The 25235-nt window shown below is 40.6% G+C and overlaps 1 protein-coding gene across 5 annotated transcripts in view; it reads right to left on the reverse strand.

The window, feature by feature from the left end:
- Positions 1-25235, reverse strand: part of LOC104596787 (endo-1,4-beta-xylanase 2-like) — a 77231-nt gene that overhangs the window by 19342 nt on the left and 32654 nt on the right. The gene's annotated exons all lie outside the window — the stretch shown is intronic.

Raw genomic sequence — 25235 nt, forward strand, 5'->3', positions numbered from 1 at the left:
TATGAGGACCCTGTTTCATAATTGTTATTAAACATCCAAATATTTACGATAATGCCACTATATAAGACGAAAAGCAATAATGACATTTGCCTATCACCCTATGTTATATTTTCCATTAAATATTCAAATATCTACAATTATGCCACTTATAAAACAAAAATTATCTCTCTCCCTCCTCTTCCCCTCTCTCTTTCATTCTCTCTCACACTCTCTCTCCCCCTCTTTCCCACACTCTCTCTCCTAGGGCTGTAAACAGATTGAATTCAGCAAAATCCAAACCTGATTTGAAATCTGATTGGATTTGAAGACCTCAATAAGAACAGGCACAAAGAACAAAAGAGAAAACAAAAGAAAAACATACTAGCGATGGGAGGCAGATATGTGAGAAACAAAAAGATAATTAAAAACCGGATGACGAGTACAATTGTGTCAATGGAAAATGAAATTGGAGGAGGAATCGGTACCTGTCTGTGAGTATACACTTGTATGATTAGTGGTCGTTCAATAGCAATCTGTATTGGAGGAGACGAAAGTTTTGGACACAACTAAAACCATAGGAATGGGGTCATTAACTAGAACTGGAAGAGGAAACACAAGAGGTGGAGGAATTTTGGGTTGATTACAAGCGCCCTAGTACCACGTTAATGGTCATGTTATCCTGGTTTCAGCCCTAGGGTTGAAGAAAAAGAGGAGCAAGAGAGAAAGAAATAGAGAAAGAGAAGGAGAGAAGGAAAAGAATGAATGAGAGAAAGGTCAAAGCTTGATAGAAAAAGATCACCCCTCAGCTGACCAGATATATTTATACGTTTCTAAGAATCCCTAATTAAGTATGGGGCACCCTACTTAAACTGAAATAAAGTAGACAAAACATCTTTTAATAAACCGGCCTATAATGACTAAGGGCCCGTTTGGTTCATGGGAATAGGGTTTGGAATCGGAACCGGAATGACCCATTTCAATTCCAAATGTTTGGTTGGGCAGAATCGAAATCCCATTCCCATTCCTAGTGGAATGGCATTCACCCATTTGAGGGAATGGTCATTCCCTTCCCCTCTCTTGAAAATTAAATCCCATTCCAGCTGATTCCAATTCACATTCTTATTCCAGTCTGAACCGGACTATTGGAATAGGCCATTCTGATTCCGACTCCAATGGTTTTTGATTTAATTCCAGTTGTGAATCAAATGAACCCTAAAATATCCCTCTGCCAACTGTTCCGGTTGTGGCAGCTACAGAGTTCTGTAACTTGGTGTCTCTCTCATTTTTTTTTCTCATTTTGGGTTAGATTCCCAATCGTCGTGAGCAAATCCACTATCATCACTGCCACCAGAAGCCACTGACAATACCACCAATGAAATTCCACAACCACCATTCAGACATACTCTCTGTACTACTACACTGAGCCTCACCTGAACAACTCAGACACAATCCAAGCATGAAATCTGAGATGGGGTATTATTTAGGGAGAAGTACCAATCAGCCCAGCTCAGAATTTACTAGCCACAAAGTACAGGGGGAATGCATCCTGACCGTGAATTGATGCCAAATTCACGGGCAGGATGTGGTTTATAGGGGGTAGCTGGAATTCAGAATTCTGCATTGTGTATTCGTACTTTTCCCTATTATTTATTGCATTCTCCCCTGTTTCCTATGACATCACCAAAACTTACCAGTAACCCACAGGTCTGTTTCTCTTGTCTCGACATCGTCCGCCTAAAGAAGAAGGATGTGTAGAGAGGAAGATAGTGAGAGCTGAATTGTAATTTTGCTGTCTTGTCGTACCATTAATTTTCTATTCTTTATATGTACATTACTTATTACCTTGTAAGGATAGGAGTGTCCTTTTGCATCTTTTAATATAAACATTTATTGCCTTATAAGGATAGACGTGTCCTTTTGCATCTTTCAATATAAACAGTCAAGTCATTAGAGACACCCCAAATCTGCTGTGCTCTCTCTCTCTCGTATGAGAACAGGTTTAGTGTGGGAATTAGTTTGGTGAACCAAGACAAATAATCGAGTTACTGCTCACGGCTACTGTGGACGCGAGTTTGTTCTATTTGGATTTGATCTCAGACTGTTCTCTCATATTCAGCATCAAGTTGGGTTTATTTCTCAACCTATTCGAACTGGCATATCCTTCTTTCTTGGACTGTTCTGATCGAGACAAGAAATCTGGTTTTTCTAGACTGGGATGCCATTCAGGTCAGTTTTTCGGGGTTTTCTTTCAAATAACTAATTCGTTTGCTCTAAATATTTATGGTGCAAGGGCATTTTTGTCCTTTTTGTTCTTTTATACTTTTGCATTTGGGTGCCTATAGCAGACCGTAAGAGAGTGTTCAAGGGAGTAATCCTATATTTACAACTTAAATCAAATTCCTGGGGCAGATTCATCCGTTTGAGCAGACAAGGTAAGACAGATTTGTATCCCAGAAGAACCAACTTCCGGTGGCTGGAACTCCATCCAAATTTTGGACTGGGCTGTTCCACCTAGATTGAAACCCCGCCATACTAATCTCACGCAAGAAGCCTTTCCATCACTCCAAGTCAAAAGCAAAATCATAAAATCTGGAGGGTCTGCGTTTCTTTCAATTGCACATCAGGGAAAGCCATTTGGAAACTAGAGTTTGGCTTTCGTCTGTACGAAAACACCTGCATTAAGTTGGGATGAAGTTGAAGCCAGACTGTCTGCAAATTTGCATTCTGAATCCATGTTGAAACTGCGCCCTTTTGAACAAAACAAAGCAGTTGGCTTTGCCCCTTCAGAGGACTTGATGATCTCTTGGACCAATCTCGAAGCAATCTTCGTCTTTGGTGACTGGGTTCAAATTGAACGCTTGTGGCCAAAGATTGATGCAGCCCCTGATCAGTTGAGGTTCAACGGTTGGCTCGAGTTAAGAGGGCTTCCATTCCACCTTTGGACGAAGGAAATCTTTTCTCTGACAGGAGACACCTGCGGAGGTCTTGAAGACAAGATCCCCGATCTTTGAATTTCTCTGAGTTAAGTTTTGCCAGAATTAGGGTGAAAAACTGTGGTATTCATGCCATCCCTCATTCAATCCCTGTTCTGGATAGAAACATCTGGTACTACATCTCTGTGGAGGTGGAGAAGACGCACGAGTCACCTTCCGGTCTCTCCGAGTCAGTTCATCCAAAGGTCTCTCCTCCACATGGCACTTCCACCTTTGTTGCTCAGAGATCTGGCCGCAGCAGAGCATGCACAGAGAAGTCGAAAAGTCGGTGGTGGCTCCTCGTGAATCTGTGCAGGAGCTCTCCTCCAAATCTAAAGGCATAGTGGAGCTCAAAAGACGTGAAGAAGTTGGACAGGTGCAACCCCTTATTAAAAAGTCTCAAATCTCAAAAGCCCCCCCTAATTCCAGGATTGCCAATTTTGTCCCAACTCCCAGCCGGTTTGAAAACTTGGGCTGCTCTTCTCAATCCCAAGGCCCACATAAGTCTTCCGGCCCATCTAGCACCCTAAGCCCACCAGCAACCCCCACTTTCAGTCAGGCGGTTCAACTCCTCCCAGTTCAGGCCAGCATCTGGGTAAAGTTTTCATGGCTCCAACTCCGTCCGTGAGCTCTGGCATGCCATCCGCCAGTGAAAAAGACACAGAGGACGACCCTCAGCTCGTATGCTACTGAAGTAGATCCAGACCCTCGTGAGTTCACTCTTAAAAGAGTTAAAGACCTGTTTGCAGACAAAGGGAGTCGGGGATGTGTGGAGATTCTCGAACAGACCCAGTTAATCTATCCAAGCTACGGAATGTCTTCAGAATCAGACCCCCTTGTTCGTAGACAAGGGAGAGATTCGTCAGCCTCCTTTCCTGATCAAAACCATAAATCACACTCAGGGAGTTCCCCCGCCTCCCATTTGGTTCTGTCTTCTCTTCAGCCTCCTTTTTCTTGCTCTGCTTCTACTTCTCACTGTCTTCTTTCCCCTTCCACTCTTTCAGGTTCAAATGAGTTGCCATCCCACCCAATGCAGATCGTTCCAATTCAGACAGCTGTTCCACCAAGCAGTGGCAGGAAGGAGACACAGAATTTGGGAATGAACAATATAGCCGGAACTTTGGGAATTGTGAGAAAAGACAAAGAAGATGAAAAGGAGAGAATCCTTAATAAAAAGGTGACTGAATCTGGAAAGGCCCAGAAGAAGAATAGAAAAAAAGGTCCTAAAAAATGAACTAAAAAGGCTTCAGTGGGGTATAAGGGATCGTATCTCAAAAGGAAATAGGATGAATAAGGGGAAATCCATCAAAATGACCCAATGAAGATACTAAGTTGGAATTTTAGGGGTTTGGGAGGTCAGCTCAAAAGAAGCTTAGTGAAAGAAGCATTGAAGAGAGAAAATCCAGATATAATTGTCCTTTAGGAATCAAAAAAAGAAGTCATCGATAGAAAACTTATGAAAGCCATATGGAGAATAAGGTGTAGAAAATGGACTGCTGTTCCAGCTGTGGGGTCCGCTGGAGGTATAATTCTAGCATGGAACGAAGATGACATTTCAGGCTTGGAGATCGACAGAGGTGAATTCTCAATCTCAGTTATGTTCACTAATATTAAAGATGACTTCAGCTGGATCCTCACTGGTGTGTATGGTCCTAACTCTCCTTCCGATAGAGTGAGGTTTTGGGCTGAGTTGGAATCCCTGCATGAGGACATTCCATGGTGTTTAACAGGTGATTTCAATTTCACCAGGCTCAGTTCAGAACATTCTATTGGTAGAACCCCAACCAGAAGCATGAGAAATTTCTTTAATTTTATTGACAGACACAATCTATGTGACCTACCTGTTACCAATGGACTTTTTACCTGGTCAAATATGCAAGAAAATGCCATCAGCTGCAGACTTGACAGATTTTTATTATCTCAGGATTGGTTGGAGAGATTTCCAAATCTGTGCCAAGAACTTCGTCCAAGATGTACCTCAAACCATTGGCACATATTGCTAGCACCGAAAGAATAATTAAAAGAAAGTCCCCATTCAGATTGGAAAAATTCTGGCTACAATACAAGGATTTCAGTATAAAGGTTGGAACATGGTGGGAAGACTGCAGAGGGTTGGGCTGGATTCAGACTTTTTCAGAAACTAAAAGCTTTGAAGAAAAATCTTAAAGCTTGGGGAAGAGAAGAATTTAAAGCTGTTGAAGAAGAGAAGAAAAGAATACTTTCGGAATTAGAGGACTTGGACAATAGAGAGCAAAATGGGACCCTCAATGCCTTAAACAGAAATAAAAGAGCAGAATTAAGAAAGGAATGGGAGCAACTAGTTGGAAGGGAAGAGATCTATTGGAGACAAAGATCAAGAGTGAGATGGTTGAAAGAAGGGGACAATAATTCCAGATTTTTTCACACCTATATGTCAGGAAGAAGTAGGAAGAATTTTATTTCTAAGCTCAATCTTAATCAGAGAGAAGTGGAGAATCCTAAGGAAATTTCTGAAGCTTTCCTTTCTTTCTTTAAAAACCTTTACTCCAAGGATAGTGAAAATAAATTCACAATACTTGATTGAGATGGCACTACCCTTTCAGCTGAAAAGAGGGATTGGTTGGAAAGATGTTTTGAAGAGGTAGAAGTCAAGAAGACTATTTTCAGCATGGACGGTGATAGGGCTTCAACGCTGGATGGCTTCCCTATCCTTTTCTTCCAAAAGTGTTAGGAAATTGTAAAGTCAAATCTCATGGAGTTTTTTAGGGACTTCCATTCAACTACCATTTTAACAAGGGCCTTAACTCTATCTTTCTCTGCCTCATCCCTAAGAAAGGGGGAGATTTGGAAGTTAAAGAATTTAGACCCATTGAAGTCCTTGAAGATCTAATTTTCCCAAATCAGTTTGCTTTTGTTGAAGGAAGACAAATTGTGGACAACACTCTTATTGCAAATGAGTGTGTAGAAGACAGAAAATCCTCTGGGATCCCGGGGGTCCTTGTGAAACTTGATCTTGAGAAGGCATACAACAAAGAGGATTGGGTCTACATTCTTGATTGCTTAAGGCTAAGAGGTTTTGGGAGAAACTGGATTAGGTGGATTCAAGGGTGTATTGGCTCTCCATAGTTTTCAGTATTGATAAATGGTGAAGCGAAAGGTTATTTCAAGGCAAGCAGGGGTCTAAGACAAGGTTGCCCTCTTTCCCCTTTTCTTTTCACTTTGGTGATGGATATATTTGTTTCTCTCTTTAACAAGTCAATTCTTTTCAACTTGGTGAAAGGTTTTGAAGTGGGTAGGGATAAACTTCACATCTCTCACTTATAATTCGCCGATGACATAATCCTATTCTTAGATGCCTCTATAACCAACATCACAAACATTAAAATGGTAATTGAATGTTTCGAGATTCTCACTGGTATGAGAGCTAATTTCTGCAAAAGCAGTATTGTGGCTATCAACTTAGTGGAAGTGGATCTTTTAGAAAATTTCAAATCATTATTGGGGTGCAAAGTGGAGAATCTCCCCATTACTTAACTTGGGATGCCTCTTGGAGGGAATCCAAAATCCCTCACTTTTGGAGTCCTGTGTTGGAGAAATGTGAGAAGAAACTATCGACTTGGAAAAAGTGTTATCTCTCCAAAGGGGGTAGGCTTACTCTCTTAAAGGCCTCCTTATCAAATCTGCTGGTCTACTTTCTCTTTGTCTTCTAGATTCCGACCAATAGAAATCATATTGAGAAGCTTCAAAGGAATTTTCTTTGGGAAGGTGGTGGAGATAAGAGAAACCATTTAGTCAACTGGAAACAAGTATCAAACCAAAAGAGGAAGGTGGTTTGGGTATTGGACAACTTAAAGAGAAAATTTCTCTCTTCTAGGCAAATGGCTCTAAAGATTTCCGAAAGAACCTAATGCTCTTTGGACTGCTGTCACCTCAAGTAAATATGGACAAAATACAAACGGGTGGGATTCCAATCTCCATTTGAATAGAATAAATGCCATCAATCCTTGGAAAGGTATATGTTTCATTCATACTTCTTTCTTTCCTTTTATAAGGTATAAAGTGGGAAATGGTTCTAAAATTAAATTCCGGAAAGATCTTTGGTGGGGGGGAATCAACCTTGGATGCCTCTTTCCCTAGGTTGTTTAACCTTACTCTTGTCCAAGAAGCCTCTATTTCTGATTGCCTCCCAAACCAGTCCGCTGAGAATTCTTTGAACCTCCACCTCAGAATATCCCCAAGGGACTCGGAGATTTCTGATTTAATAGCTTTAATCCAAACCCTAAAAGATGCCTATATATCCCCTTCTCATTCTGACACCCGAATATGGACCCTTCACCCAAATGGCGAATTCTCTTCTAAGTCTATGTTCAGGGCTTTGACTGCTGAAGATCAGCATCCCTCTTTTCCTTACAACAAAATTTGGTGCAGTCACATCCCCTCAAGAGTTTTCTTTTTTGTATGGGAAGCCTATCTCCAGAAAGTTAATACTTGTGATCTCCTTCAGAAAAAGCTTTTGGGAAGATCCTCCATTTCTCCTCGTGTTTGTATTTTATGTCTCAACGAGGGTGAATCTGCAGATCACATCCTTTATTGTAGCTTCACTCAAAGGATTTGGTCCCATTTCTTGAATATGGCAGGGTATAGCTGGGCTTTTCCAAAACACATTATGGACAACTTGAATCAATGGCAAGGAATAAGGCTTAGCAAAAGGGGTAAAGTCTTTTGGCAATCAGTGCCTCATGCAGTAATGTGGGGCGTTTGGGATGAAAGAAAAACCCGTATCTTTGACAATAAAAGCAGAACCTTAGAGGAGTTAATCTCAGATATTACCTATCTTTGCATCCTTTGGTCGGTGAATTCAGATCTATTTAAAGGACTTTCACTCAATGATATTATCAGAAATATTCATCCTTTCTGTTTCTGCCTCATCCTCAACAAACTCTCTTGAGGCATCCCGTTCCCATCAGTGAAGGTGTGATAACCCTTAATTTTGACAGTTGTGCCTTAGGCAATCTGGGATTTGCAGGTATTGGTGGCACAGTAAGGGATGAAAGGGGCAATATCTGCTGGACTTTTAGTGGCCCAATCGGTTGGGCCAACTCCACAAAGGCTGAAGCGATGGCTGCTCTCACCGGAATCAGGATAATTAAGAATTTGGGTATTCAGAATTTGATCATTGCAGGTGATTTAGCAAATACAATAAAATGGTTAAGAGACAAAAAAGGGGGCCCTTGGAGACTTTATCACTATCTGACTGAAGCTTGGGATTCTTTGGATGGATTGAATGTTAATTTAGTTTGGATTCCTAGGGAATACAATCATACTGCAGATGGCCTAGCTAAATTTGGTGTGTATTTGGAGCATTTTTTGTAACTTGCAGGGTTCCCCCCCCCTTCCCCCTTATTCTCAATAAATCTTGGTTAAATTTTCTCAAACAGAAAAAAGAGATTGAACAGTAACTCTCTCTTCTCCATTCGAGCCTTTCTATCTTCTTTTCTTCTCTTTTCTTCTTTTTCTTTCTCAATAAAACTTAGATATTGTAACTTGGTATCAGAGCAACTAGAAGATCATAGGAGTCTCTCTCTACTGGTTTTTGCTTGGAGGGTGAGCTGCTGACATCAAACTGCTACTGAATGACACCAATAGTCTGTACAGGTGGCAGTGACAATCTCTAAAAGTTGTATGGTTTGATTCACCTTGATTTTAGATGAATTTTGCTATATGTCTCGTTGACGTTTGATGCTTTTTTATGATTTGTAGTGGGCTTTTCAATTGAAAAATCTCAAAAAATTCCAGATCTGGTTTTGAGGCTTGTTTTTCTTGCTTGATGGGTTTTTATTCTTCCAAACCTAGTTCTTCTAGGTCGTTTTATATTTGGAATTATGGGAAGTGGTCCCATTTTTTTCTGAACCTTAAAAATTTTTTGGAGGAGTTTTTTTTCCCTCTATTTTACTACCAACCAGCTTTTCGGCCCCTTTTCTAGCTTTTAACCGAGTTTGATCCTTCCTTTTTGGGTTTTTGTATTTTGGTTGGGTGTTGGGGTGCTCCTTGGTTGCCGAGATAGTTGTTTGTGAGGTATAGAATCACCAAAAGATGTACAAATGGATTCTAGTGTGTTTCTTGGAAATGTTGGTATGATAACTGTTGAAGTTCGACCTGCCCTAGAATTCTGGTTTGTTTGTTGGCTGAAAAGTAAAGTATACAGCAAGAAGTAGGAGAGGAAAGAAGAAGGAAGAAAGAGGAAGGAGAAGAGAAAAGGTCTGGTTCAAATTTGAGAAAAGTAAAACCCTAGTTTCGGCCAGACCTGTTATTATATTATTAATGTATTGGAAAAGACTTAAGTGCCCTTATTTAAGTAAGAGGCACTCGAACTAACATAACAGTACACATCAACATTCTTAGCAGGTACAAAGACCGAAATACCCCTTCACTAACACCACTAACACTCCCCCTCAAGCTGGTGAGTATATATCATATAATCCCAGCTTATTACATATGTAGTCCACTCTCCCCCGACTCAAACCTTTTGTAAACAAGTCTGCCCAATGGTTTCCCGTACTAACATATGCAGTCTCTATCACTCCATTCAGCACCTTCTCTCTCACAAAATGACAGTCAACTTCGATGTGCTTGGTTCTTTCATGAAACACCGGATTGGAAGAGATATGAACCGCTGTCTGATTGTCGCAATAGAGCTTCATTGGAGTACTGATTTCATATCCTATCTCCTGTAGAAGGTTCCTTAGCCACACTAATTCACAAGTCGTATGTGCCATGGCCCTATATTTTGCTTCTGCACTGCTTCTTGCCACAACTGTTTGCTTCTTACTTTTCCATGTTACCAGGTTACCCCCCAGAAAGGTGCAATAGCCTGTGGTAGATCGTCTATCAGACATAGAACCTGCCCAATCAGCATCGGTGTATCCTTCTACCTCCAGTTTTCCGCCACTCCTGTATAGCAAACCACGACCAGGAGCTCCTTTCAAATGCCTCACAATCCTTAGCACTGCATTCCAATGTGGGACCAAAGGTTTCTGCATGAACTGACTCACCACACTAACCGCAAATGAAATATCTGGCCTAGTAATGGTTAGATAGTTTAGTTTGCCTACAAGTCGTCGGTATCTGCCAGGGTCTTCAAATACTTCACCTATATCACTGCTCAGCCTCGTATTTGTTTCCATAGGTGTCTCAGTCGGTTTAGTACCCAACAAACCTGTTTCTTCCAGTAAATCAGGCACATATTTCCTCTGACACAAATTAATGCCATGCTTAGATCTTGGTACCTTAATGCCCAAAAAGTATTTCAACTTGCCAAGGTCCTTTGTCTGAAAGTGTTTCTGTAGGAATGCCTTCAATCTGTCAATGCCCATTTTATCACTCCCAGTCACAACGATGTCATCTACATACACCACCAGTATTATTTTGCCTGCCGGAGAGTCAAGACTAAAGACAGAGTGATCAACTTGGCACTGTTTCATACCAAACTTCTTGACCACCTCAGTGAACCTACCAAACCATGCTCGAGGGGACTATTTAAGTCCATATATAGCCTTCTTAAGTCTGCATACCTTACCATCCTCCCCCTGAGCAACAAACCCTGGTGGTTGCTCCATGTAGACCTCCTCGAGCAAATCACCATGCAAAAAGGCATTTTTGATATCTAGCTGATGTAGAGGCCAATCATACATAGCTGCAAGGGAGATGACGACACGAACTGACCCTATCTTAGCAACCGGGGAGAATGTCTCTGTGTAGTCAATGCCATAGGTTTGGGAGTACCCTTTGGCAACCAGTTGCGCCTTCAGGCACTCAACACGACCATCTGGCAAGTACTTAACAGTATACACCCACTTACAACCGACAGCCTGCTTCCCAGGAGGAAGAGCGATGAGGTCCCAAGTGTGATTATGATGGAGAGCAGAGAGCTCTTCTTCCATAGCACAACACCACTCTAGAGAGGTAAGAGCTTCCTGGACATCCTTAGAAACAACCACGGAGGATAACAAAGAGATGAATTGGCGATGGGAGGCAGAGAGATGAGTAAGTGAAACAAAATTGGAAATATGGTGAAGGGTGCAGGTACGTTTACCATTCCGAAAGGCAATAGGAAGATCGAGATCGGAGGTTGGTGTCGGAGCTGGAGCTGGATCTGTCGACGGTGATGAAGCCGGAGGAGTCACATCTGGTACACGTGGGCGATGTGTATACACGTGATGGATGGGTGGACGGTCAACAGACGGTGGCACCGAAGGCAAGGATGTAGGCACAACTGGAACCAGAGGAGGAGGATCAACCACAGGAAGAGGAAGAGGAGGAGGTGATGTGGAGGAAGCAGCATCACCGAACCCTACGAAGAATGGAGTAGACTCGAAGAATGTAACATCAACACATACCAAGAAACAACGAGAACCGGGATGATAATACTTGTAACCTTTTTGAGTTCGGGAATAGCCAAGGAAGATACACTTCAGGGAACGTGCATCTAACTTGTCAGTCCCGGGACCCAGATTATGAACGAAGCAGACACACCCAAATACTCGAGGAGAAAGCGGAAATAGAGACATGTTGGGGAACAAGACACTAAAGGGAGAACAACCATCAAGAATAGACGTGGGCATCCGATTAATTAAGAAACAAGAGGTGAGCATGGCATCGCTCCAAAAGGTTTTGGGAACATTCATGTGGTGCATGAGGGAGCGTGCTGTTTCTACAAGATGTCGGTTCTTTCTCTCAACAACCCCATTTTGTTGTGGAGTGTAGGTACATGAAGTTTGGTGTATAATGCCATGTTGGTCCAAGTATTCTTGAAAAGATGAAGACAAGTATTCACGACTATTATCAGAACGGAAAATTTTGATGTGAACGCCAAATTGATTGCGGATCTCAGCATAAAATTTTTGGAAGATGGCAAATAATTCACTTCTTTCTTTTATTAAGTAGAGCCACGCCATTCTTGAACAGTCATCAACAAAAATAACAAAATATCTGTATCCATTATATGACATCACTTTATAAGGACCCCAAACATCTGAATGAATTAAAGAAAAAAGACTTGACACACGGTTATCGATCCTAGAACGAAAGGGAACACAATGGTGTTTCCCAAATTGACATGACTCACAATCTAAAACAGAAAGTTGACTCAATGAAGGGACTAAGGACCTCAACACTTTTAGCGAAGAATGACCAAATCTACAATGCCACTGGAGAGGAGAAATGGATGACTGAAGGGCCGTTGATGTTCTTCCACCACCATCAAGATAATACAGTCCACCGGCTTCATTCCCTCCATCAATCTTCATCCCCGTCTTGAGATCCTGAAAAACACACATAGAGGGGTAACGTGTGATGGAGCAATTAAGGGACTTGGTCAACTTACTAACAGACATAAGATTAAATGGAAGCTTAGGTACATATAAAACAGAGGATAGGGATACAGGGTCTAGGTCAACATTACCAACACCACAGATAGATGATGTGGAGCCATTAGCAAGGGTAATGGATTGTGATGTTGAGCAATGAGTGAGAGATGAAAACACACCTGGAGTTCCCGTCATGTGATCAGAGGCTCCAGAGTCAATAGTCCAGGGGTTGGGTGTGGATGCCAAACAAGCCATACCTGAGTGTGCAAAGGTAGCTGTGTTTTGCTGCGACTTGGATTGAACAAACCTTTAATACTCATCACGAGGAACACTCACCATCTCCTTGCCTAGACCATCTGAGAGAGTAGAAGGCATCAGGTCAGCTGACCGGTTCTCCTGTCTAGAGCTGGAACTGGTGTCACTAGTCATGGCATGGTTGCCCAACGTCGAGGGTGGACCATGTAAGTCATAGCAGTAGTTAATAGTATGTCCATCCAAACCACAATGAGTGCACTTCCGTGGACCCGAACCACGTCCTCTACCACGAACTCCCCCTAAATCTCTGCCTCCAGTACGACCACCACTACGGATATGTGTAGATCCACCACTACCACTCCGGCCAGGTTGGGCTCCTCAAGCCCCACTTCTGCCACCTCGACCTCTCGACACTGCAAATGCTGATTTATCTGAGACATTAGAGTCCATTGATCCAATGGAAGCCCTCCGAAGACGAGCAAACACCTCCTCTAAAGATGGAAGGGCAGATCCTCCTAGTATCTGTGCTTGTACTGGTTCATACTCAGACTTCAGCCCCACCAGAAACCGAGACATCAAGCTGCTCTCGCTGTTGCTGTTGAACTTTGACATCAGAAGTGAGAGGATGATAGACATTTAACTCATTACGGATATTTCTCACACTGGCATAGTACTCCTCAAGGCTCTGATTTCCCTGTTGCAGATTGAAGTATTCCTGATATAGTTGATATACCCTAGTGGTATTATCCTGACTGGAATACAATTTCTTAGCATGATCCCACACCTCTTTGGCTATGTCAAGAAACATGAAGTTCACACTGATTCTGGGTTCCATACTGTTCCACAACCATGTGATGATCTGTGCATCTTCCTGTTCCCAGTCTTCATACTCCTGAAAATTAGCGGGGGGTTTCTCCTCTCTTATGTGCTTTACTTTCTCTTCGCCTTCAAAAAAACCTCTATAGACTTGGCCCAAGGGACATAATTCTCTCCATTCAGTTTAATGGAGGTCATTTGGACATTCAAGTAGTCAGTAGATATCATGACAGTAGGTTTACTATCACTGTTATCTGCCATTGCCGAACTCCCTTATCACTGAATTCTGAGCACTACACACTGCACACTACACAGACAATTCACCAAAATCTGCACACTGATTTCAGTAATAATAAATGCTGAAAACCGCACTTGTAACACCACAAACCCTACTCACCGAAATCTACACACTGATTTCAGCAATAATAAATGCTGAAAACCACACTTGTAACACCACAAACCCTAATCCACAGCTACCGGAAGTTTCACCATTAAGTAGACACTACTGCCCTTCGAGTCACACACAAACCAGCATAAACCCTAACATACTGCAATCTGAAAACCCATCATACGAACTGTATCACACCTCATGTATTCCATAACAGAAAATATGCATAAAAATGAACCTTTACCTCATCACCTGAAGGCCAACCACACGAAGGAATGAAACACCACTGCACCACACGTACCAGCCCTAATTAGGGCTTAGAAACCACAACAACCAATCACCAACGACACAACCGGAGGCATAGGAACCTCCAAGGGAAGAGGGCGATCACTCATTTTCAGCCCTTTTCCCAGTCTCCAACTCACAGCTGAGAAACCCTAGTTCGAATGCGCAAAAAACAGAAGTCTAGCAAGTCTGATTTGTTTAATGTTGCTTTAATACCATGTTGAAGTTCAACCTGCCCTAGAATTCTGGTTTGTTTGTTGGCTGAAAAGTAAAGTATACAGCAAGAAGTAGGAGAGGAAAGAAGAAGGAAGAAAGAGGAAGGAGAAGAGAAAAGGTCTGGTTCGAATTTGAGAAAAGTCAAACCCTAGTTTCGGCCAGACCTGTTATTATATTATTAATGTATTGGAAAAGACTTAAGTGCCCTTATTTAAGTAAGAGGCACTCGAACTAACATAACAGTACACATCAGCATTCTCAACAGGTACAAAGACCGAAATACCCCTTCACTAACACCACTAACAATAACCATTGTAAAACTTGATCGGAGAAACTTTTTGGAGTGGTCACAATCGGCTAAACTTACTATCATAGGGAGAGATAAGTTGGGGCCCATTATAGGAAAGGAGGTGAAGCCAAAAATTGAAGACCCTAAGTTTGCAAAGTGAGAACAAGATAACTCACTGGTAATCTCTTGGATGGTCTATTCAATGCAAGCTCACATTGCAAAGTTGTTGCCACTTAGTCACAAATTAACAATACTGATATAGTATATCGGCTTAGGAGAGAAGCTTGTAGTATGCATTAGGGGGATAAAGCAGTGGCTATGTATTTCTCCTCTCTACAATCCCTTTAGGAATAAATGGATCATTTGAAAACTTTTGAGTGGAAGGATCCTAAGATGCCAAGCAGTACAAGAAGTACTTTAAGGAGAACAAGGTGTTTGACTTTGGCTAGCTTAAATCTAGAGCTTGATTTCACTAAGCAACATATTCTGAGTGAGGGCATTGTCTCTCTAGCTACTATTAACTCTCTTGTAAAAGTAAAAGAAAATAGAAGGGCAACCATGATGCAACCCTTAATGACTGAGCACTCCACCTTTGTGTGATGATGTCTAATGAAATCATCTATGAATATTGCAAGAAGCAAGGCATACTAAGGAAAGATGTTGGAAACTCAATGCCAACTTGAAACCAGGCAAATTTAAAAGCAAAAGGAAAGGCAATGCTCATTTGGCATAGTTGGTAACAAGGGTTAATCTTTTGATGTGACCATTCAATCTTATGACTCCTCTGATGTGATGGATAAACTTCGAAGTCTTCTATTGCACTTGGAAAAGAATGGGGCAACCTCCTCATCTGGTTCTGGTGATCCATCCAATACATATTCTAACATAGGTACTACACTTGCTTGTTCAACCTCCAGCCCATGGATTGTCAATTTTGGAGCTAGTGGTTATATGACTTGTATACCTTCACACTATACTTCATATAAGTTAACCCCTAGGAAGGGCAAGATTATTGTTGTAGATAGATCTTAGACCCCTTCTCGGGTCAAAGAGAAGTCAAACTTACCTATAACCTTTCCCTTGGATCTCTTCTTCATGTTCCTCAATTGCATAAAAACTTATTGTTTGACATTTCTCTTACTAAGTCCCATAATTGTTTTGTAACATTTTTTCTACCCATTGTGTTTTTTCAAGATTTGAGCACGGGGAAGATGATTGGAAGTGGACATGAAATTGATAGAATCTACCCTTTTGATGAAGCTTTAGAATATGGATTGTTGAGCTAGGATAAGTCTTGTTCTAATGAAAAATTGAGTCTTTTGCAATTATGGCATTGTCGCCTTGGTCATGTCATTTGTAGTTTGTAAAACTTTTATTTCCGAATTTGTTCAATTAGTTCCCAACTTCAATCCTCAATGTGAAGTTTGTCATTTATCCAAACAATGCAAAACCACATATTTTGCGAGTAATAGAGAAAATAATGTTGCTTTCCATAAATTTCATTTGATTCATAATGATGTTTGGGGTCTATATATCATTCTATGCATGGGTGGGTATAGATACTTCATTCTCTTCATTGATGACTACACCTAATATACATGGCTCTGCTTGATGAAATAGCATGGTGAAGTTCCTATGATTGTTCAAAATTTCATAAATATGGTGGAAACCCAGTTTGAGAAAAGAATTAAGATAATAAGATCTAAAAATGCAAAGGAGTACTTTGAAAACCACCTTCATGCATTCCTTGAAGAATGGGGCACTATTCACCAAACTCATATAGTCATACTCTACAGCAAAAAGGGGTAGCTGAGAGGAAGAATAGACATGTGGTTGAAGTTTCTCATGGGTTACTGTTCCAGAATCATGTTCCTAGTCATTTTTGGGAAGACGCTATTGAGACTATTGTGTATCTTATTAACCAACTACCACCAAATGTGCTAAATCTTCGATCCTCTCATTGACTTCTGCTTCCTAATGAACCCACCTTCAATCTACTTTTCAAGGTTTCAGATGTGTCTGTATTGTTCATTACATGAGTCCTTCAAGACATAAGTTTGATCCTAAGTCTATGAAGTGTGTCTTCCTTGGTTATATTCAGAAAGGTCATAGATGTTTCGATCCTCAATTTGGTTGGACGTATGTTTCAAATGATGTTACCTTCCTTGAGTCCTCATCATTTTTTCAGTTATCTCATCCACCTCTTCAAGGGGAGATGGCTAGTGAAGATTAAACTTCATTTTGCCTTCCTGTTCCTGTTTCCATGTCTACTAGTTCTTCTTCTTCCTCTCATCCTTGTAATGAGGACATTCTTTCCCCTCCTCCTCCACCTCTTTTGTATCTGCCTCGATCCTAGCTTTCTTCATCAACCGCAGTAAGAGGGTGGCTCTTGAAGCTAAATGCCCACCACAATCTCATCCCTTGGACTCAGGTAATCTTGAACCTCCTAGTATTTCTATTTCTGGCCCTGATCTTGATCTTCCTATTTCCCTTTGGAAGGGAAAGAGAACATGTATCAAGTACCCCATTACTAATTATGTGTCATATGATGCTCTCTCACCCTCCTATTATGCGTATATTTCCTCCATCTCCTTTGTTTCTATTCCTCGTAGTGTCACAAAAGTAGTGAATTCAATTTATCTCTACTCCTTGTCAACTTCAAATGACAGTTGTACACCATATCATTAGATATATTCAAAGGATAGTTTCCTATGGTGTGTTCTTCCCATCCAACTCATCACTTCAGTTCTTTGATTATGCGGATGTCGACTAGGCTAGTTGTCCAGATACTAGAAGATCTACCATTAGGTGGTGTATGTTTCTTAGTGATTCTCTTATATCTTGGAAATGTAAGAAGCAACAGACTATTTCCGAGTCATCCAATGAAGCAGAATATTGAGCCATGTCCTTAGTGTGTAGTGAGATTATTTAGCTCCAATACCCCTACATTGTTAGACAATGTATGCCCTTAGCTCCAATCAAAATGATGTACATTATGGCATTTAATGTAAATGAATTAAATACATATTTGATTCATTTTATTATGGTGTATTTCTGTGTAATATCCTTAAATTAGACGCATATGAGACTTGTGTTAGTTTATAATCTTCATAGTCGTTGGATAAATCTAGGGAGATTTATCCTACCAAGACTAACACTGATGTGTCGCCAAGTTGGTTGGGGTGCCTTGTCTCAACTGCCAGGGTGAGACTTGAGGTACATACAGTGTGGGTTTTCTTGAAACCCTGAACCAGACCAAAAATCCAATATGGCCTTAGACCTTGGAGATAGAGGGGCAAAACTGGAATGTTACACCTAACCCCTAAACTCGATTATGATACTACACTAGGTGTTGGATTAGGCTATCTTTGATATGTTAATCAGTGAGATCCTTAGATGGGGTCAAAACCTGGGTATGTTGGGATAGTCCGAGAATTCATCTAAGTGGGTGATCATAGTAACAGGATCAACCCCTTTGTCGGACAAAGTGAATGATTAGGGATGCACTCTCTCTGATGGAAACCAAAACTACCGACAGTTGATTTCAACCATTGAAATTTGTTTTGCAGATATATATATATATATATATATATATATATATATATATTAAGGTTTCAAAATGTTTGCAAAAGGTTTTAATTCCCGGGATCCATGTGAGTAGAGAGTGTAGCATTGTACCTTGCAACCGAAGGAGATGTCCTCTCTTGTCGGGCAGTGTTTGATCATTATGGGATGAGAGGTTAAGTATAAAATCATTGAGGGTAATACCTAATGGGCTAATCTTGCATCTAGCCACAATCCTTAGGTTTATATAAGGTGGCTTCACCCAATGACCATTTAGTGTAAATGTTGGGCCCATTAAAAGCCCATGGTGATGGAGTCAGGGGTTCACTATCTCCTATAGTGAATTCGGCCAGGCCTTGTAACAGAGGCTAGGATGAACCCATGTGGCTGATGTGTAGATCAATGTTTGGGTCCCACGCAATACAAGGATATCCAACTGGGCAATAGATTGGAGGATAAGAGAGCACATAGACTTAATGGGCCTAAAGCCCAATTCGAATTGGCTTAATAAGATTAATTAAAAGGGAGCGGTTTTAGGATTTAGATCAACAGATAGGATAAAGGATTGTCCATATCCACTTAGAGAGTCCAGATCCAAATAAAGATTTGGATCAAGAAACTCCTAATTAGATTAAAAGGGTTGATCTTTATCTATAGATAAGATAAGGGATTATCCTTATCTTTTAAAGAGAGTTCAGATCCAAATACAAGATTTGGATTAGGAAACTCCTAATGGGATTATGAGATGCTCTCTTTAAAGGCTATAAATAGAAAAGCAGAGAGAACCTCCAATTTAAACAATTCAGTTTAGAGGTTATAAAGAGAGAAGAACCTAAAGTTTGACTACTCCTGTTTTTTGCTCTCCTACTTTTGCCGCCATACAAGTTCGATCTCCACTATGGGAGCGATCAAGAAAGGGTTCTTGATATCACCTTTTGCAGAAAAGGTGATCTAAAGTCGTGCTCACTCACCCTCCATCAGATTCTTGCTAAAGAATCAGGTTCTTGCTGAAGAGCCATCCTGCTGATTCTGCTTCATCTCACACTGTCATTTTTAGTGAAAGCAATCTTTGGATCTATCCTTGGGCATGAATACCTTCAAGGGAGGTTATTATTACTTCGTATCAAGTATAACCCTCCACTCCCTTTTTGGTTTCAGATTTAGTCTAGCTTAGGTTCAAGATTGATCCTTGAAAATGCAGTTTTCTAAAATAGGGAATGTGATTCCCACATTGGAGAGAGAATTTTTTGAAATTTCGCTCTACCTACCTACAAGGTTCGGCCATCCATATGATGGATCTCTCATCCCCTTCATACATGATAGTAATATTGCTCAATCCTCTCCAATTCCTTCATTGTAAGTGCAATAATGCCTCCCATGAAAGGACAAAGCACATTGAAATGAATTGTCATTTTATATGAGATCTCCTTACTGTCGGCAATATTTCATTGCCTTATGTATCCTCTACTCTTCAACTAGCAGATATTTTCACAAAGGCTATGACTAAGGCCTGATATTCCTTTTTAATGGATAAATTAATGGTAGTGCCACTACATCAGTTTAAGGGGAGCGTAGAGGCAAAGATAGTGAGGGCTGAATTGTAATTTTCCTTTCTTGTTGTACCATTCGTTTTTTGTTCTTTTTACCTTGTACATTACCTATTGTCTTATAAGGACAGGAATGTACAGGAGTGCCCTTTTACATCTTTTAATATAAATAGCCTCTTCTTGGTGTGGTCGAGTCATTAGACCCACCCCAAATCTACTATGTTCTGTCTCGTGTGATCTGTATGTTAGACAGTGTATGCCCTTAGCTCCAATCAGCATGATGTACATTATGGCATTTATTGTTGTAAATGAATAAAGTACATATTTGATTCATGTTATTATGGTGTGTTTCTGTGTAATACCCTTAAACTAAACACATGAGACTTGTGTTAATTTAGAATCTTCACAACCGTTGGATAGATCTGGGGAGATTTATCCTGCCAAGGCTGACACTGATATACTGCCAAGTTGGTTGGGTGACTTGTCTCAGCTACCAAGGTGAGACCTGAGGTACATGCAGTGTGGGTTTTCTTGAAACCTTGAATCGGACCAAAATTCCAGTATTGCCTTAGATCTTGGAGATTGATGGGAAAAACTAGAATGTTACACCTGACCCTTAGACTCAATTATGATACTACACTAGGTGTCGAATTAGGCTATCTTTAATATGCCAATCAGTGAGATCCTTAGAGGGGGTCAAAACCTGAGTATGCTGGAATAGTCCAAGAATTCATTTGAGTGGGTGATCATAGTAACATGATCAGTCTCTTTGTCGGACAAAGTGAATGATCGGGAAAATAAACTCTTGGATGGAAACCTAAACTGTTGGAAATAGATTTCAAATGTATTTGAAATTTGGTTTGTAAAATATATTTATATAATGATATACTTATATATATTATGGTTTCAAAATGTTTGCAATAGGGTTTTAATTCCTGAGATCCAATGTGAGTAAAGAGTGCAGCATTGCACCTTGCAGCCGAGGGAGAGGTCCTCCCTTGTTTAGTAGTGTTTGATCATTATGGACTGAGAGGTTAAGTGTAAGACCATTGAGGGTTATACTTAATGAGCTAATCTTGCATATAACCATAGTCCTTGGACCTTCATAAGATGGCTAGAAGACCCAAGGACCATTTAGTGTAAATGTTGGGCCCATTAAGAGCCCAAAGTGAAGGACTCAGGGGTTCACTGTGTTCAACAATGAATTTGGTCAAGCCTTGTAACAAAGGTTAAGTTGAACCCATGTGGCTGATGTGTAGATCAAATGATAGGGTCCCACGCTATAAAAAGGGAGCCAAGCTAGCCAGCAGTAAAGAGGAAGTAAGCCTGAAAGCTTAATGGGCCTATAGTCCATTTCGAATTGGGTTAATTGGATTAATTAAATAGGGGTGGATCTGGGTTTGGATTAGCAAATAAGAATAAGAGGGTTATTCTTATCCTCTTCAAGAGTCCAGATCCAAATAAAGATTTGGATCAAAGAACTTCTAATTTGATTTGGAAGGCTGATCTTTATTTGCAAATAAGATAAGGGATTATCCTTATTACTTAAAGAGTTCAGACCCAAATAAAGATTTGGATTAGGAAACTCCTAATGAGATTAGGAGGTTGTCTTTTTAAGGCTATAAATAAAAGAGCAGGGCAAATTTGAATAAGACACTCAACATATAAACAAGACAACTGAATTAAACTGATTTTGCCTTCAGTTCTTTTTCTTCCTGCTCTTGCCGCCCTATCCTATTCGATCTCCAATTCTTGGATTTGATCAAGATTTGATTTTGAAATTGTTTCTTGCCAAAAGAAATAATTTAGAAGCTATGCTCACTAACCCATTCGATTCTTACTGAAGAATCACAAATTCTTGGTGAAGAACTACCTATTGATCCTGCCTCATCCTAAGTTGTGTCATTTTCAGTGGAAGGAGAATTTGGTACACTCTTTGGGCGTGAACACCTATGCTAGGAGGAACATTCTTGTGTGGATTCTGTATCAAGTATATCCCTCCCTACTCTTGGTTTCAGATTTGGTCCGGTTTGGTTATAAGAACAAAACTTGAAAAATGTAGTTTTCTAAATTGGGAATAGGATTCCTAGATGGGAGTAAAGATATTTTTGAAATTTCGCCCAACCTTCTTACAGGGTTCGGCCATCCATATGATGGATCAACCATGCCTTCAATGTACTGACAGAATGGAGAGGGAGTTTAGGATTCAAACCAATAAGTCTCCATGATTTCATCTGGGTTGACTAAAGGAGATGAAGGAAGAGAGAGAATCAAAACTTGAACAAAATGCAGGGTACCTATCTCGTACGATCTGTACTGCAGCACTTGAAGGTTCAGCCTTCAAGTATCACTACCCACAAAGTACAAGGTACCCGTATTTTTCCAATGTATTAACATTGGCTGGTTTGGCCAATCTTAATTAGATGTTGCAAGTTAATACTGCAACAGTAGGCACAGCAGATGTGTACTCCCTTGATGCAGCCTGATCCCCCCTCCCTTTGTTGTTCCTTTACAAGTACAGGACATATAGACTCCATCCAACCTCCAATATGATTAAGAAACCAACTTATTCTAACTTATCAAAACCATTGAACAGGTATGGATGCCAAGGTAGCAGGGCACATACAAGGCCAAGCCAACTGACTTCCACCTGTAGGGGAAGGTGCTAATATGCTTAGGGTAACAGGGTGCATAACGTGTTCATGATTTGGGCTCATGCCATAAAAAAATGAAAGGATACTACATGATCATTGGCTACCAATCACCTAAGAACTGGGTAACACTAACCAAAAATAGTAAAAAAAATCAATTGCTACTATATGTTAGATATCTATTTCTCTACCTTGCATTCTATTTGAATCCCAATACCATAACAAATTTCACAAATAGCCTATATCAGAAGCACTAATATGAATTGTTGTAAGGCCTATTTAATTGTTATTTTATAGCTGCTATTAGTAGGCTGACTTCTTAGTACTATCTTTTAGTTGTTTTTTCTTATTATTTTGGTTCTAGGGTGTGCCGCCAGCGGCATAGTTGTAATTTCAATTCCTTTATTAAGTTAATATAAATAGAAGATTGGCGACAACTAGAAAAAACTTTTTTCTCTCAATCATACCTCTCTTTTCCTTCTCTTTCTCTCTCTCTCTCTCTCCCACTTTCCATAAATCATTACATGGTGTCAGAGCCAAGTTTTCTGGGTTGTAAAAGACCTACGATCCCTCCTGTTTTGAGCAAGGTTTCCTTCCTTAAAAGTTTTGGACATGGAAGATGGGGAAACCTTAGTAGGTTACTGACGGAAACCCTAGCAATTTTCTAGCAGCAGTTTTTGTGGAAACCCTAGCAATTTTCTGGCGGCAGTTTTTGTGGAAACCCTAGCAATTTTTTGGCAACAGTTTTTATGGAAACCCTAGCAGTTTTTTTGGTGGCAATTTCCGTGGCTTTTTCCTTGGTCGTAGTACCAAGAAAACCCTAGTCAGAGAAGGGTGATGTTGGTACAGACTCCCTCTATTCGATGCTGTGAAGTCGGGTTCATGTTAGCACCTTTGTACAAGTGTTGAATAGGTGTGTTTTTTTTTTGTTTCAGTCTTCTTTGGCCGATGGTGTTTAGGGCACATTCCTTGGTTATATAGGTATTTGTTTGGATGTTGGATGGTTAGACTATATGAACTACAGTCAGACTGATAGTAATGTCTGTCTTGGTGGTGCTGAACTGATTACCAGGCTGGTTTAATGACTGGTTGTGTGTGACTGAACCTTCTCAGAGTTGTTCTCAGCAGTGTTTTTTGTTCTCTTGCTCACATCCTAGAAGTAAATTCCTTGAGGGTTGGTATTCTGGTTGTGGCTGCTGTGTAGTTGGGTGGTGTTTGGATTGTTTTTCAGTAGTATCCAACGGCAAATTATGAATCAACTTCATCGGGGGCTACACCAGCCCACAACACAACGGGTATGGGAGGTGCAAACATGGGTTTTCCCATGCCAATTACCCCCTTTAAACCGTTTGAACTACCTAAAGTGGGCTAAGAGCGTAAAACTCTATGTAACGGCAAGGGGTAAAGCCGGTTACATTAATGGAAGGGTGAAAGAACCCAAGGGAAGACGACTGAACATGATAGGTGGAACCAAGAAAATAGTATGGTGATGTCTTGGCTCCTCGTAGCCATCGAACCTGATGTGAAGAATTTTATGTGGGCAGACATCACTAGTGAGATCTGGGCAAAGGCATTACGCCAAAGTTTACTAGTTGCAAGCTGAATCCTCAACATCTAAACAGGGAAACCGTAGCTTGTCTTCATACTATTCAACTCTTACCTCCATATGGAAGGAATTAGACTATTATCAAGCCAGAGTGGAAGCACGACGATAATGCTAAGGCTTACAGGAAGCTGGTCTCTCAGCAATAGGTGATTGCTTTCTTGTTATGACTGAACCCTACATGTGAACCGTTGAGGGTACAGATCCTAGGAAGCAAAGAGTTGCCTACGGTTCACAAAGTATACTCCCTTGTTCAATGTAATGGTTACAACTAAGGGGGAACAACAAGTTGCTTTGGCTGCAATGAATAATAACTCCACGAGAAAGAAAAGTGACACTAAGAAAATTGAGGACAAAGATAAAGTTGTTTTGCACCCACTTTCGGCGTTCATGACATACACGTGACACTTGTTGGGACATCCACGAGAAACCCAAGTGGGCAACAAAGAATCAAGAACAGGGTAAATGTCAAAGTTAGAAGAAAATGAACACAGCACATGTGGCAACCCAAGATACTTAGGTTGTTGGTAGTACCCAGGACCACCCTAATAAGTTTGACCCCAAGGAAGATATAATGAATTCCTTCAGAGAGCACCTGAAATCTTATGGTAGGGCTTTGCGACAAATGGACAACCTAGTTACTGGTACTCCCTCTACTTCAGGTAATACGACTTTTGAATTCCATGTCACTCCCATGGATTTCCCTTGGATCATTGACTCAGGGGCCTCCAACCACATGACCGGTAAGCCAAACTTGTTTCAGTCTTATACCCTTTTGTTAGGAAGGGATAGAGTGAGATTTGCATATGGTTCTTTTTCTTCCATTGCAGGCCAAGGATCAATATCTCTTCTCCATGTCCATAACCTGAATTGTGTATTGCATGTCCCTCAACTTCCTATAAGTTTGCTTTCAATTAGTAGCATTTCAAGCTCTTTGAACTGCAGTGTGACATTTTTTGCTGACTCGTGTTTTTCAGGACCTAACTTTTGGGAGGACGATTGGTAGAGGAAGCCTAGTGGATGGTCTCTACATTCTCGACAACAAAGCTAGTCTCTCGATGTCATCCTCAAAGTCATATAGTAAGTCAAATAAGAGCCAATTTTTTTTTTTTGGCATAGTTGTTTAGGTCATGCTTCTTTTGAAATAATAGTCTTTGTTTCCAGTTTTATTTATGTCATGTTCAGTGTCAAAGTTCATGTGTCAAACGTGTTAATTGAGCAAACAATGTAGAACAATTTTTCACTCAAGTAATAAAAGATCAAATGTTCCTTTTCATGTTGTGTATTCTAATGTATGGGGGCCTACCAAATGTAATCTCTGAGGGC

The sequence above is a fragment of the Nelumbo nucifera genome, chromosome 5 (genome assembly GCF_055504915.1).
Source record: "Nelumbo nucifera cultivar China Antique chromosome 5, China Antique-T2T, whole genome shotgun sequence".
NCBI lineage: Eukaryota > Viridiplantae > Streptophyta > Magnoliopsida > Proteales > Nelumbonaceae > Nelumbo > Nelumbo nucifera.